General features: G+C 41.3%; 1 non-coding gene across 1 annotated transcript; it reads left to right on the forward strand.

The window, feature by feature from the left end:
* The first annotated feature begins 13141 nt into the window (after window positions 1-13141).
* Window positions 13142-13248, forward strand: LOC112730857 (small nucleolar RNA R71). The gene has a single exon (XR_003166662.1). It is a non-coding gene; the product is annotated as a small nucleolar RNA R71 (small nucleolar RNA).
* The last annotated feature ends 203 nt before the right edge of the window (window positions 13249-13451 follow it).

The raw sequence follows: 13451 nt of genomic DNA on the forward strand, positions 1-13451 counted from the left end.
TCAGAATGGACCATCCTGGATATATTCTATGATGGTTTATCTGAGCTAACAAAGATGTCACTGGACACTTCTGCAGGTGGATCCATTCACCTAAAGAAAATGCCTGCAGAAGCTCAAGAACTCATTAACATGGTTGCTAATAACCAGTTCATGTACACTTCTGAAAGGAATCCTGTGAGTAATGGGACGCCTATGAAGAAGGGAGTTCTTGAAGTTGATACTCTGAATGCCATATTGGCTCAGAATAAAATATTGACTCAGCAAGTCAATATGATCTCTCAGAGTTTGCATGGAATGCAAGCTGCATCCAACAATACTCAAGAGGCTTCTTATGAAGAAGAAGCTTATGATCCTGAGAACCCTGCAATAGCAGAGGTGAATTACTTAGGTGAACCTTATGGAAACACCTATAACTCATCATGGAGAAATCATCCAAATTTCTCATGGAAGGATCAAAAGCCTCAACAAGGCTTTAATAATGGTGGAAGAAACAGGTTTAGCAATAGCAAGCCTTTTCCATCATCCACTCAGCAACAGACAGAGAACTCTGAACAAAATGCTTCTAATTTAGCAAATCTAGTCTCTGATCTATCTAAGGCCACTGTAAGTTTCATGAATGAAACAAGATCTTCCATTAGAAATCTGGAAGCACAAGTGGGCCAGCTGAGCAAAAGGATCACTGAAATCCCTCCTAGTACTCTCCCAAGCAATACAGAAGAGAATCCAAAAGGAGAGTGCAAGGCCATTGACATAAGCGCCATGGCCGAACCTGTGAGGAGAAGAGAGGACGTGAATCCCAAGGAGGAAGACCTCCTGGGACGTCCAGTGATCAATAAGGAGCTTCCCTCTGGGGAACCAAAGGACTCTGAGGCTCATCTAGAGACCATAGAGATTCCATTGAACCTCCTTATGCCCTTCATGAGCTCTGATGAGTATTCCTCTTCTGAAGAGAATGAGGATGTCACTGAAGAGCAAACTGCCAAGTTTCTTGGTGCAATCATGAAGCTGAATGCCAAATTATTTGGCATTGATGCTTGGGAAGTTGAACCTCCCTTGTTCATCAATGAACTAAGTGATCTGGATCAACTAACATTGCCTCAGAAGAGACAGGATCCTGGAAAGTTCATAATATCCTGTACCATAGGCACCATGATCTTTAAGGCTCTGTGTGATCTTGGTTCAGGAATAAACCTCATTCCCCTCTCTGTAATAGAAAAATTGGGAATCTATGAGGTGCAAGCTGCTAAAATCTCACTAGAGATGACAGACAGCTCAAGAAGACAGGCTTATGGACAAGTAGAGGACGTTTTAGTAAAGGTTGAGGGCCTTTACATCCCTGCTGATTTTATAGTCCTGGATACTGGAAAGGAAGAGGATGAATCCATCATCCTAGGAAGACCTTTCCTGGCCACAGCAAGAGCTGTGATTGATGTTGACAGAGGTGAAATAATCCTTCAATGGAATGAGAACTCCCTTGTATTCAAAACCCAAGGATCTCCCTCTGCAACAATGGAGAAGAAGCTTGAAAAGCTTCTCTCAAAGCAGAGTCAACCAGAGCCCCTATAGTCAAACTCTAAGTTTGGTGTTAGGAGGCCACAACCAAACTCTAAGTTTGGTGTTGAACTCCCATATCCAAACTCTAAGTTTGGTGTTGGAAAGTCTCAACAAAGCTCTGCACATCTGTGAGGCTCCATGAGAGCCCACTGTCAAGCTATTGACATTAAAGAAGCGCTTGTTGGGAGGCCACAACCAAACTCTAAGTTTGGTGTTGAACTCCCATATCCAAACTCTAAGTTTGGTGTTAGAGAGTCTCAACAAAGCTCTGCACATCTGTGAGGCTCCATGAGAGCCCACTGTCAAGCTATTGACATTAAAGAAGCGCTTGTTGGGAGGCAACCCAATTTATCTAACTATATTTTTCTTAGTTATATGTCTTTGTAGGTTCATGATCATGTGGAGTCACAAAATAAACAAAAAAATCAAAAACGGAATCAAAAACAGCAGAAGAAAAATCACACCCTGGAGGAGCATCTGTCTGGCGTTCAAACGCTAGAACAGAGCATAGTTCTGGCGCTGAACACCCAGAATGGGAGCATCCTAGCGCTGAACGCCCAGAACAAGCATGGTTCTGGCGTTCAACGCCAGAAATGGCAGCAAAGGGGCGTTGAACACCCAAAATGGGCACCAACCTGGCGCTGAACGCCCAGAGTTGTGTGCAAGGGCATTTTGCATGCCTAAATTGGTGCAGGGATGTAAATGCCTTGACACCTCAGGATCTGTGAACCCCACAGGATCCCCACCTACCTCATCATCTCTCTTTCCATTTATGATCATCCCTTCTATTTTCCATTTACCACTCACACCCATACACCCACTTACCTTCAAAAATTCAACATCTCTTCCCCACCCAATCCCACCCATATGGCCGAATACACACAGTCATCCATCTCCTCCATACCCTCTTCTTCTTCTATTCTTTCTTCTTTTGCTCGAGGGCGAGCAACATTCTAAGTTTTGTGTGGTAAAAGCATAGCTTTTTTGTTTTTTCCATAACCATTGATGGCACCTAAGGCCAGAGAAACCTCTAGAAAGAGGAAAGGGAAGACAAAAGCTTCCATCAAGGGTCTATAGCTCAGTGGTAGAACATTTGACTGCAAATCAAGAGATCCCTGAGATACCTCAGGGGATACATTTTCTTCCACACAATTATTGGAAGCAACTAAGGGTGGAACATCAAGAGCACTCCATCATCCTTCATGAAATCAGAGAAGATCTAAAAGCAATGAAGGAGGAGCAGCAAAGACAAGGAAGAGACATAGAAGAGCTCAAGGACATCACTAAGGTGGACTCATTCCTTGTTCTTACTTTCTCTGTTTTTCGTTTTCTATGTTATGTGCTTATCTATGTTTGTGCCTTCATTACATGATCATTAGTAGTTAGTAACTTTGTCTTAAAGATATGAATGTCCTATGAATCCATCACCTCTCTTAAATGAAAAATGTTTTAATTCAAAAGAACAAGAAGTACATGAGTTTCGAATTTATCCTTGAACTTAGTTTAATTATATTGATGTGGTGACAATGCTTCTTGTTTTCTGAATGTATGCTTGAACAGTGCGTATGTCTTTTGAAGTTGTTGTTTAAGAATGTTAAATATGTTGGCTCTTGAAAGAATGATGACTAGGAGACATGTTATTTGATAATCTGAAAAATCATAAAAATGATTCTTGAAGCAAGAAAAAGCAGCAAAGAACAAAGCTTGCAGAAAAAAAAAATATAGGCGAAAAAAATAGAAAAAAAAAATAGAAAGAAAAAGAAAAAGCAAGCAGAAAAAGCCAATAACCCTTAAAACCAAAAGGCAAGGGCAAATAAAAAGGATCCCAAGGCTTTGAGCATCAGTGGATAGGAGGGCCTAAAGGAATAAAATCCTGGTCTAAGCGGCTAAACCAAGTTGTCCCTAACCATGTGCTTGTGGCGTGTAGGTGTCAAGTGAAAACTTGAGACTGAGCGGTTAAAGTCAAGGTCCAAAGCAAAAAAAAAAGAGTGTGCTTAAGAACCCTGGACACCTCTAATTGGGGACTTTAGCAAAGCTGAGTCACAATCTGAAAAGGTTCACCCAATTATATGTCTGTGGCATTTATGTATCCGGTGGTAATACTGGAAAACAAAGTGCTTAGGACCACGGCCAAGACTCACAAAGAAGCTGTGTTCAAGAATCATCATACTGAACTAGGAGAGTCAATAACACTATTCGAAATCTGAAGTTCCTATAGATGCCAATCATTCTGAACCTCAATGGATAAAGTGAGATGCCAAAATTATTCAAGAGGCAAAAATCTATAAGTCCCGCTCATATGATTGAAGCTCTGTTTCACTGATAGTTTGGAATTTATAGTATATTCTCTTCTTTTTATCCTATCTGATTTTCAGTTGCTTGGGGACAAGCAACAATTTAAGTTTGGTGTTGTGATGAGCGGATAATTTATACGCTTTTTGACATTGTTTTTAGTATGTTTTTAGTAGGATCTAGTTACTTTTAGGGATGTTTTCATTAGTTTTTATGTTAAATTCACATTTCTGGACTTTACTATGAGTTTGTGTGTTTTTCTGTGATTTCAGGTATTTTCTGACTTGAGCAGAAATCAGATTCAGAGGTTGAAAAAAGGACTGCTGATGCTGTTGGATTCTGACCTCCCTGCACTCAAAGTGGATTTTCTGGAGCTACAGAACTCGAAATGGCGCGCTTCCAATTGCGTTGGAAAGTAGACATCCAGGGCTTTCCAGAAATATATAATAGTCTATACTTTGGCCAAGAATTGACGACGTAAACTGGCGTTCAACGCCAGCCTTCTGCCCAAATCTGGCGTCCAGCGCCAGAAAAGGATCCAAAACCAGGGTTGAACGCCCAAACTGGCACAGAAACTGGCGTTCAACTCCACAAATGGCCTCTGCACGTGCAACACTTAAGCTCAGCCCAAACACACACCAAGTGGGCCCCGGAAGTGGATTTATGCATCAATTACTTACTCATATAAACCCTAGTGACTAGTTTATTATAAATAGGATCTCTTACTATTGTATTAGGCATCCTGGATTGTATTTTGATCCTGTGATCTCGTTTAGGGGGCTGGCCATCTCGGCCATGCCTGGACCTTCACTTATGTATTTTCAACGGTAGAGTTTCTACACTCCATAGATTAAGGTGTGGAGCTCTACTGTTCCTCAAAGATTAATGCAATTACTACTGTTTTCTATTCAATTCTTCTTATTTCGCTTCTAAGATATCCATTCGCACCCAAGAACATGATGAAGGTGATGATTATGTGTGACGCTCATCATCCTTCTCCCCTATGAACGCGTGCCTGACAAACACTTCAGTTCTACATGAAATAAGCTAGAATGAATATCTCTTAGATCTCCTAACCAGAATCTTCGTGGCGTACGCTAGAATGATGGCGGCATTCAAGAGAATCCGGAAGGTCTAAACCTTGTCTGTGGTATTCTGAGTAGGATTCAATGATTGAATGACTGTGACGAGCTTCAAACTCGCGATTGTTGGGCGTTAGTGACAGACGCAAAAGGAGGGTGAATCCTATTCCAGCATGATCGAGAACCGACAGATGAATGGCCGTGCTGTGACAGAGCATGTGAGCATATCTTTCACTGAGAGGAGGGGATGTAACCACTGACATCGGTGATGCCCTTGCATAAAGCCAGCCATGGAAAGTGATAAGACTGATTGGATGAAGATAGCAGGAAAGCAGAGGTTCAGAGGAACGAAAGCATCTCCATTCGCTTATCTGAAATTTCTACCAATGATTTACATAAGTATCTCTATCCCTATTCTATTATATAATATTCGAAAACACCATTATCCATTTATATCTACCTAACTGAGATTTGCAAGGTGACCATAGCTTGCTTCATACCAACAATCTCCGTGGGATTCGACCCTTACTCACGTAAGGTATTACTTGGACGACCCAGTGCACTTGCTGGTTAGTTGTATCGAAGTTGTGTCCACACATAGAGCCACAATGAGGATTCAATACAATTATATATTGTTAATCACACACAAGTACAAAGAACGTGGAACACAATTTCGCGCACCACCTAGCCTTATTGCTTACTCTTTTTCTTTTATTTTTCAACCTTTATTGTTCTTTCCCTTTTTCTTATTAGGATCTTTTTATTTAACCAGTCTCATGGGGTGTGTCTCAAGCATAGTATTCATGACAGATAGTTGTCCTCCCACCTTATGGTTGAACCAACTTAGCTAACTTATGACCATTCCATAAACTCATGAACTTACTCCATAGTATGAACTCCTCTCTGGTCCTTAAAACACTCATTCTCTTTTCATATGATTCAAAGGGACAGCTATACAAATAAGCAAAGTCAGGATGCAGTGACATAAGGACTAGCAATCATAAACCTCTTCAACACAAAACTTAAGAGACAGAATTGAAAGAGGTTCCAACTACGAGTAATTATTAATCAAAAGTGCATTCGGACTTCCTATTTTCAACAATTCTGAGTATAATGGAATTAAGTAACAATGCAACCTTCGAGTGATGATTTCTAGTTGCCTTTTCTTTGTCATCATCTTAGTCCTTGCTACTTCACTTCCTTGGGTGAAGGTGCACCATTTCCTCATAAGATTCCTGCAAAGTTGTTGAAGTTGCTTGTCCCCAAAGCACTTGAGACATAGTTAGCTTGCATGTATGCTTGTTGCTTTTGAACTCAATTTGGTGTGTGAACACCAAACTTAGTTCCTTGCCCAGTATAAAACATTACATATATGCAGAGAACCTCATATCTTGTTGTTAACAGAATAATTATTACTAAAGTCTAGCTACATCTAAGTTGTTTCCCTTGATTGGTTGGAGCTAACAATGTGTTTTTGGAATGGGGTGTAATTCTAATTAATGTCTTTGGTGGAACACCAAACTTAGAATCACACTTTCACTCTTGAATTGACTTGGTGTGGAACACCAAACTTAGCTTCTCGCAATATAGGGGAAACAACTTGTGATCCTTATTGAAATAAAGATGAAAAGGAAACTACCTGAAGTTGGGTTGCCTCCCAACAGAGCGCTCTTTTATCGTCGTTAGCTCGACGGTTCCTCCTTTAATTGAGATGGTAATTTATTCTGGGATTTTCCCCTATGTTGCCCAGATAATGCTTGAGTCTTTGTCCATTCACTGTAAAAGTCCTTTCAGAACCTTCATCCATGATTTCGATGTGTCCATAAGGCGAGACTTTTGTGACAAGAAAAGGTCCGGACCACCTTGATTTGAGTTTTCCTGGGAATAGTCTCAATTTGGAATTGTAAAGGAGTACTCGCTGCCCCTTTTCGAAACTCCTGGGTGCAAGATGCAGGTCATGTCTTCTCTTTGCCTTCACTTTATACATCTTGGTATTTTCATAGGCTTGTGACCTGAATTCCTCCATCTCTTGCAGCTGCAAGATCCTTTTTGCACCAGCAGCAATGCTGTCAAAGTTTAGTATCTTGATAGCCCAGAGAGCCTTGTGTTCCAGCTCCAGTGGTAAGTGACAAGCTTTCCCATAAACCAGTTGATAAGGGGACATTCCAAGTGGTGTTTTGAATGCTGTTCTGTATGCCCAAAGAGCATCATCCAGCTTCTTTGACCAATCCTTTCTTGATGCACCCACAGTCTTTTCCATAATCCTCTTTAGCTCTCTGTTGGATATCTCAGTTTGTCCACTTGTTTGGGGAAGGTAGGGTGTGGCTACCTTGTATTTTACCCCATATCGTAAGAGAAGAGCTTCTAGTGGTCTGTTACAAAAATGGCTCCCTCCATCACTGATGAGTGCTCGTGGGACTCCAAACCGGCTAAAGATATTCTTCCTAAGGAAGTTCATGACTACCCTGTTATCATTTGTTGGGGTTGCAATAGCCTCTACCCACTTGGAAACATAATCCACTGCTACCAAGATGTACTTGTTTGCATATGAGGTTGGGAATGGTCCCATGAAATCGATTCCCCACACATCAAACAATTCCAGTTCCAAAATGAAATTTTGTGGCATCTCATTTCTTTTGGGAAAGTTTCCAGATCTTTGGCATTCATTGCAGCTCTTTACTAGCTCTTTGGCATCCTTGAAAAGGGTGGGCCAAAAGAATCTGCTTTGTAACACCTTAGCTGCAGTTCTATCCCCTCCAAAGTGGCCTCCATAGCATGAGCCGAGGCAATTTCGTAGGACCTCTCGTCCTTCTTCTTTTGAAACACATCTTCTAAGGATTCCATCTGAACACTTCTTAAATAGATATGGTTCATCCCAGACAAAGTACTTTGCATCATTCATGAGCTTCCTTTTTTGATGTTTATTGATCTCTGGAGGCAATGCCCCAGTTGCCTTGAAGTTTGCAATGTCTGCGAACCATGGTGCTTTGTGAACTAGCATTAACTGCTCATTAGGGAAGAACTCGTTCACACTTGAATCAGGTGTTCCACCTTCATTATGAGGAATCCTGAATAGGTGATCTGCTACCTTGTTCTCCACTCTTTTCTTGTCTCTGATCTCAATATTGAATTCCTGCAACAATAAGATCCATCTTATTAGTCTTGGTTTTGATTCTTGCTTGGCAAACAAATATTTAAGTACTATGTGATCCGTAAAAACAATCACTTTAGCACCAATGAGGTATGATCTAAACTTGTCAAATGCAAAAACTATTGCCAGCAACTCCTTTTCAGTAGTGGTATAATTTCTTTGAGTATCATTAAGGACTTTGCTTGCATAGTATATCACATGGACTAAGTTATCTTTCCTCTGTCCCAACACTACCCCAACTGCAAAATCAGATGCGTCACACATCAATTCAAATGGTAAATTCCAATCAGGTGGAGAAATGATAGGAGCAGAGGACAACCTCATTTTCAAATTTTCAAAGGCTAACATGCATGTTTCATCAAAGATAAATGGTGTATCTGATACAAGGAGATTGCTTAAGGGCTTGGCTATTTTTGAAAAATCTTTAATAAACCTTCTATAAAAACCAGCATGCCCTAAAAAGCTCCTAATTGCCCTGACATCACTGGGTGGAGGCAGTTTTTCAATAAGTTCTACTTTGGCTCTGTCAACCTCAATGCCTTGGTTAGAAACTTTGTGACCAAGGACTATTCCTCCTGTCACCATAAAGTGACATTTCTCCCAGTTCAAGACCAGATTGGTCTCTTGGCATCTTTTCAATACCAAGGCAAGGTGATGTAGGCAGCTAGGAAAGGAATCTCCGAATACCGAGAAGTCATCCATAAAAACTTCAATGAATTTTTCTATCATATCTGAAAAGATAGAAAGCATGCAGCGTTGGAAAGTCGCAGGTGCATTACATAGCCCAAATGGCATGCGCCTGTAGGCAAACACTCCATATGGGCAAGTGAATGAGGTTTTCTCTTGATCTCTGGGATCAACCACTATTTGGTTATATCCTGAATAACCGTCGAGAAAATAATAATAAGCGTGCCCTGCGAGTCTTTCCAACATCTGATCCATGAATGGAAGGGGGAAATGATCTTTTTGTGTAGCCTCGTTGAGCTTCCTATAGTCTATGCACATCCGCCATCCTGTGACTGTCCTTGTAGGAATTAGTTCGTTCTTCTCATTGGGAACTACGGTAATTCCTCCCTTTTTTGGGACGACATGTACGGGGCTAACCCAGGGGCTGTTTGAGATTGGATAAATTACCCCCTTGCCACAACTTCATAACTTCCTTCTGTACCACTTCCTTCATGATTGGGTTCAACCTCCTTTGGGATTGAATGGATGGTTTGGCATCTTCTTCCAGCAGTATCTTGTGCATATATATGGCCGAACTGATCCCCTTCAAGTCAGCAAGAGTCCAACCAATAGCATCTTTATGGTTTCGCAGTACTTTGAGCAGTTCATCCTCTTGATCTTGGCTGAGGCATGAGCTTATAATTACTGGGTAATTTTCATCTTCTCCTAAGTACGCATATTTGAGAGAGGGTGGCAATGCTTTGAGTTCAAGTTTGGGTGCTTCTGACTTTTCGTTCTCTTCCTTTGGTGCACCTTGTATTTGACTTTCTGCTGTTGCAGCCTCTTCACTAAATGTAGACTCCTCCTCTATTATACTTTCAGGTTCTTCTTCTTCAAAACTTTCCTGCACTGTGTCTTCAAGTGAGTCTAACCTCATACACTCTCCCATTTGCTCTGGTGGGTAACTCATGGCCTTGAACACATTGATCGTCATCTTTTCATTGTGTAATCTCAGGGTGAGATCTCCTTTTTGTACATCAATGACAGCTCCAGCAGTGGCCAAGAATAGCCTTCCCAGAATAATGGAAGCCTTGGCTTCTTCCTGCATGTCCAGCACTACAAAGTCTGATGGAAAGATAAAATCTCCCACTTTCACTAGCAAATCTTCTACGATGCTGATGAGATATTTTGGTGAGAAACGAATCTCTCACAAAACATCACAAAACTAACCGGCAAGTGCACCGGGTCGTATCAAGTAATAAAAACTCACGGGAGTGAGGTCGATCCCACAGGGATTGAAGGATTGAGCAATTTTAGTTTAGTGGTTGATTTAGTCAAGCGAATCAAGTGTTGGTTGAGTGATTTGTGACTTGCAGAATGTAAATTACATTGAAGTAAAGAGAACAAGAAATAAATGGCTGAAACTTAAAGAACAAGAAACTAAATGGCAGAAACTTAAAGTGCAAGAAATGTAAATTGCAGAATCTTAAATGACAAGAAATGTAAATTGCTTGAAATGTAAAGGGGATTGGGATGTGGATTTGCAGAAATTAAACAAGGAAAAACTAAATTGCATCAAACAGAAGAGGGAAAAGGAATTGGGATTGAACCGGATCTTGAAGCAGTAAAGTAAATGAAGAGAAAAAGCAATAAACAGGAAATTGAAATGAGAAATTCAGATCTCAGGACCCAGAGACTAGAAAACCAAGTCTAGATCTCAATGCCTTCCTAGATCCAACAAGAACAATTGCCAGGAAATTGTAAATTGCAAAGAGAAGAGATGAAGAACAATGAACCGGAAATGAAATTCAATTAACAGTAAAGTAAAGAAACAGAGAGATCCAAGATTGAGATTGAAACAGAATTTCTTCAATTCTCCAATCCAAGATCCAAGACAAAAGTAAAATGAAATTGCAAGTAAAAGGAAACAAAGAAATTCTAGTTCACTCAGTAACAAAAGCTTCCCAAAAACTATTATGAAAATTCTAAAAGAAAAGCTCTCCTAATAACTTGAATTCTATCCTATTTATACACTTTCCAAAATGATCTTCAAGCCTTGAGTTGGGCCTTTGTTCTTGGTGGAATTGGGTTGAAAGAGGCCTTGGTTGATTGCTCTTGAAGTTTGAAGAAGAACCGAAGTGAACCAATTGAACCGGTTTTTGAAGTTGGCCAAAGTTGATCTCAACGTTAGGGTTAAAGTTAGGGGTCTAACTTTGCCCCTAACTTTTCATAGCAGCAAGCTTGATTTCCTGGTTTGGACGTTGGTGCCAACGTTAGGGGTCTAACTTTGACCCTAACGTTGGCCTTGCTTGGTACTAGTGGCGCCAACGTTAGCCTCCAAGTTAGGGGGCTAACGTTGGCGCAAACGTTGGCCTTCCCCCTTTGAAATTTAAGTGCCAACGTTAGCCTCCAAGTTAGGGGGCTAACGTTGGCGCAAACGTTGGTGCCCAGGGGAGAAACTCTCAAGTTCCAACGTTAGCCTCCAAGTTAGGGGGCTAACGTTGGAGCTAACGTTGGCCACCTCTTTGCAATGTCATGTGCCAACGTTAGCCTCCAAGTTAGGGGGCTAACGTTGGCTCAAACGTGGGAGCCCAGAGAGTGATTTTCATGCCCAACGTTAGCCTCCAAGTTAGGGGGCTAACGTTGGGGCTAACTTCATGCAACCCGGTTCAATTTTTACTTATTCCCTTGTCCTCTCTTCACTCCTAGCCATTCCTCTTTACTTCAACCTTTCTCCAAGCCTTCTTCACCTATCATTGATCAACCAAACTAATCAAAGCTTTGCTCAAAGTCATGAGGTATTCAATCTTCCACAATATGCAACAAATATAGCACAAAACCTCATGAAATGGCATGAATTCACATATGGTTGGTTCAATCAAGGGAAACATGAAAATCTACTCAATTAGCTTGCTTGTAGCTCAAGAAAGTGCATAATTCTAATGAAAACTAAAGAAAAAGACTAGCTAAAATGGGCTAGGATGACTTGTCATCAGATGCCATGCGGGAACTTGAACGATCTGTCTGCCAATTGTAAGGCCATCTTTGTTGGTTTAGCTTCCTCAATCTTCATCTTTCTCATCATGGCTACTGACATCAAATTGATGCTGGCTCCTAAGTCACCCAGAGCCTTTTCCACTGTGATTTCCCCTATAATACAAGGGATTTGAAAACTCCCGGGATCCTTCAATTTCTGGGGTAGTTTGTGCTGAATGATAGCACTACATTCTTCGGTTAGTATCACAGTTTCGTTGTTCTTCCAGCTTCTCTTCTTAGTCATGAGCTCCTTCAGGAACTTGGCGTAGAGTGGCATTTGTTCTATTGCTTCAGCAAAGGGTATGTTGATTTGCAGTTTCTTGAAGATTTCCAAAAATCTCGAAAACTGATTGTCATCCCCTTTCTTCCTTATTGCTGAGGGTATGGGACTCTTGGGGCGTCTGTCTTCAGCACTCTTTTTTGCGAATTCAAAGTGAGAACTCGAGCTTCGTCCTGCTCTTCTTCCTCTTTATTTGAGTCCTCTTTTTGTGATTTCTGAGGGGTTTCCTTCAGTTTCTTCCCACTCCTAAGGGTGATAGCCTGACACTCCTCCCTTTGTGTTGAGCTAGTCTTGCTGCGAAGGTTGTGGCGGGGAATTTGTTTGAATAAGTAGCCAATTTATGTCTCAAGTTTCTTGATGGCAGCATCCTGATTCTGCATATTGGATATCACTTCTTCTCGGAATGCTTTACTATCTTGAATCTCTTTGCTTATGCCTTCAAGTAGATTCTCAATCCTTGAGATTCTTTCATCAAATGATGATAGGTCAGGCTGAGTAGGGTTATTCTGGCCTTGATATGAATGTGGGGAGGTGTTGTTATGGGGGTGTTGATATGGTCTAGATGTGAAGTGTTGGTGGGCTGCATTGTTTGGATTTGGGCGTCTTTGATCAAGGCTTTGGTCTTGTTGATTTTCCCACCCAAAGTTTGGGTGATTCCTCCATCCAGGGTTGTAGGTCTTGGAGTATGGATCATGGTTTTGCATAGGTGAATTCCCAATGTAGTTGGCTTGCTCCTGACTACCCTCTGCTTCTTCGTTCACTCCTTCTTGGGTTATTGATGAAGTGGAGATTGCTGCTACTTGGTTCCTCTCCATCTTCTTGGTGAGGTCAGCCAGCTGCTGGGTAATGAGCTTGTTTTGGGCCAACAGAGCATCTATATTGTTTAGCTCCATTACTCCTCTTGTGTTCCCTCTTTCGGAAGCACAGAAGTATTCATTCTCTGCTACTGTTTCAATGACATCTATGGCTTCCTCAATGGTCTTCTTCTTGTTCAAAGATCCTCTGGATGAATGGTCTACGGCCTTCTTTGACTCATAAGAGAGCCCTTCATAGAAAATGTGCAGCTGCACCCATTCATTGAACATATCTGGTGGGCACCTCCTTGTTAGGTCCTTAAACCTCTCCCATGCTTCATATAGAGTCTCATCATCTTGTTGCCTGAAATTTTGGACCTCAGCTCTCAGCCTATTGATTCGTTGAGGAGGATAAAATCTTGCTAAGAATTTGTTCACCACTTCTTCCCAAGTTGTCAAGCTTTCCCTTGGGAAAGACTCCAGCCACTTGGCTGCCTTATCCTTGAGTGAGAATGGAAATAAGAGCAGTCTATAGGCGTCAGGATGAACACCATTAGACTTCACTGTGTCACATATTCTCAGGAAGGTGGTTAAAT

The sequence above is a fragment of the Arachis hypogaea genome, chromosome 12, assembly GCF_003086295.3.
Source record: "Arachis hypogaea cultivar Tifrunner chromosome 12, arahy.Tifrunner.gnm2.J5K5, whole genome shotgun sequence".
Lineage (NCBI taxonomy): Eukaryota > Viridiplantae > Streptophyta > Magnoliopsida > Fabales > Fabaceae > Arachis > Arachis hypogaea.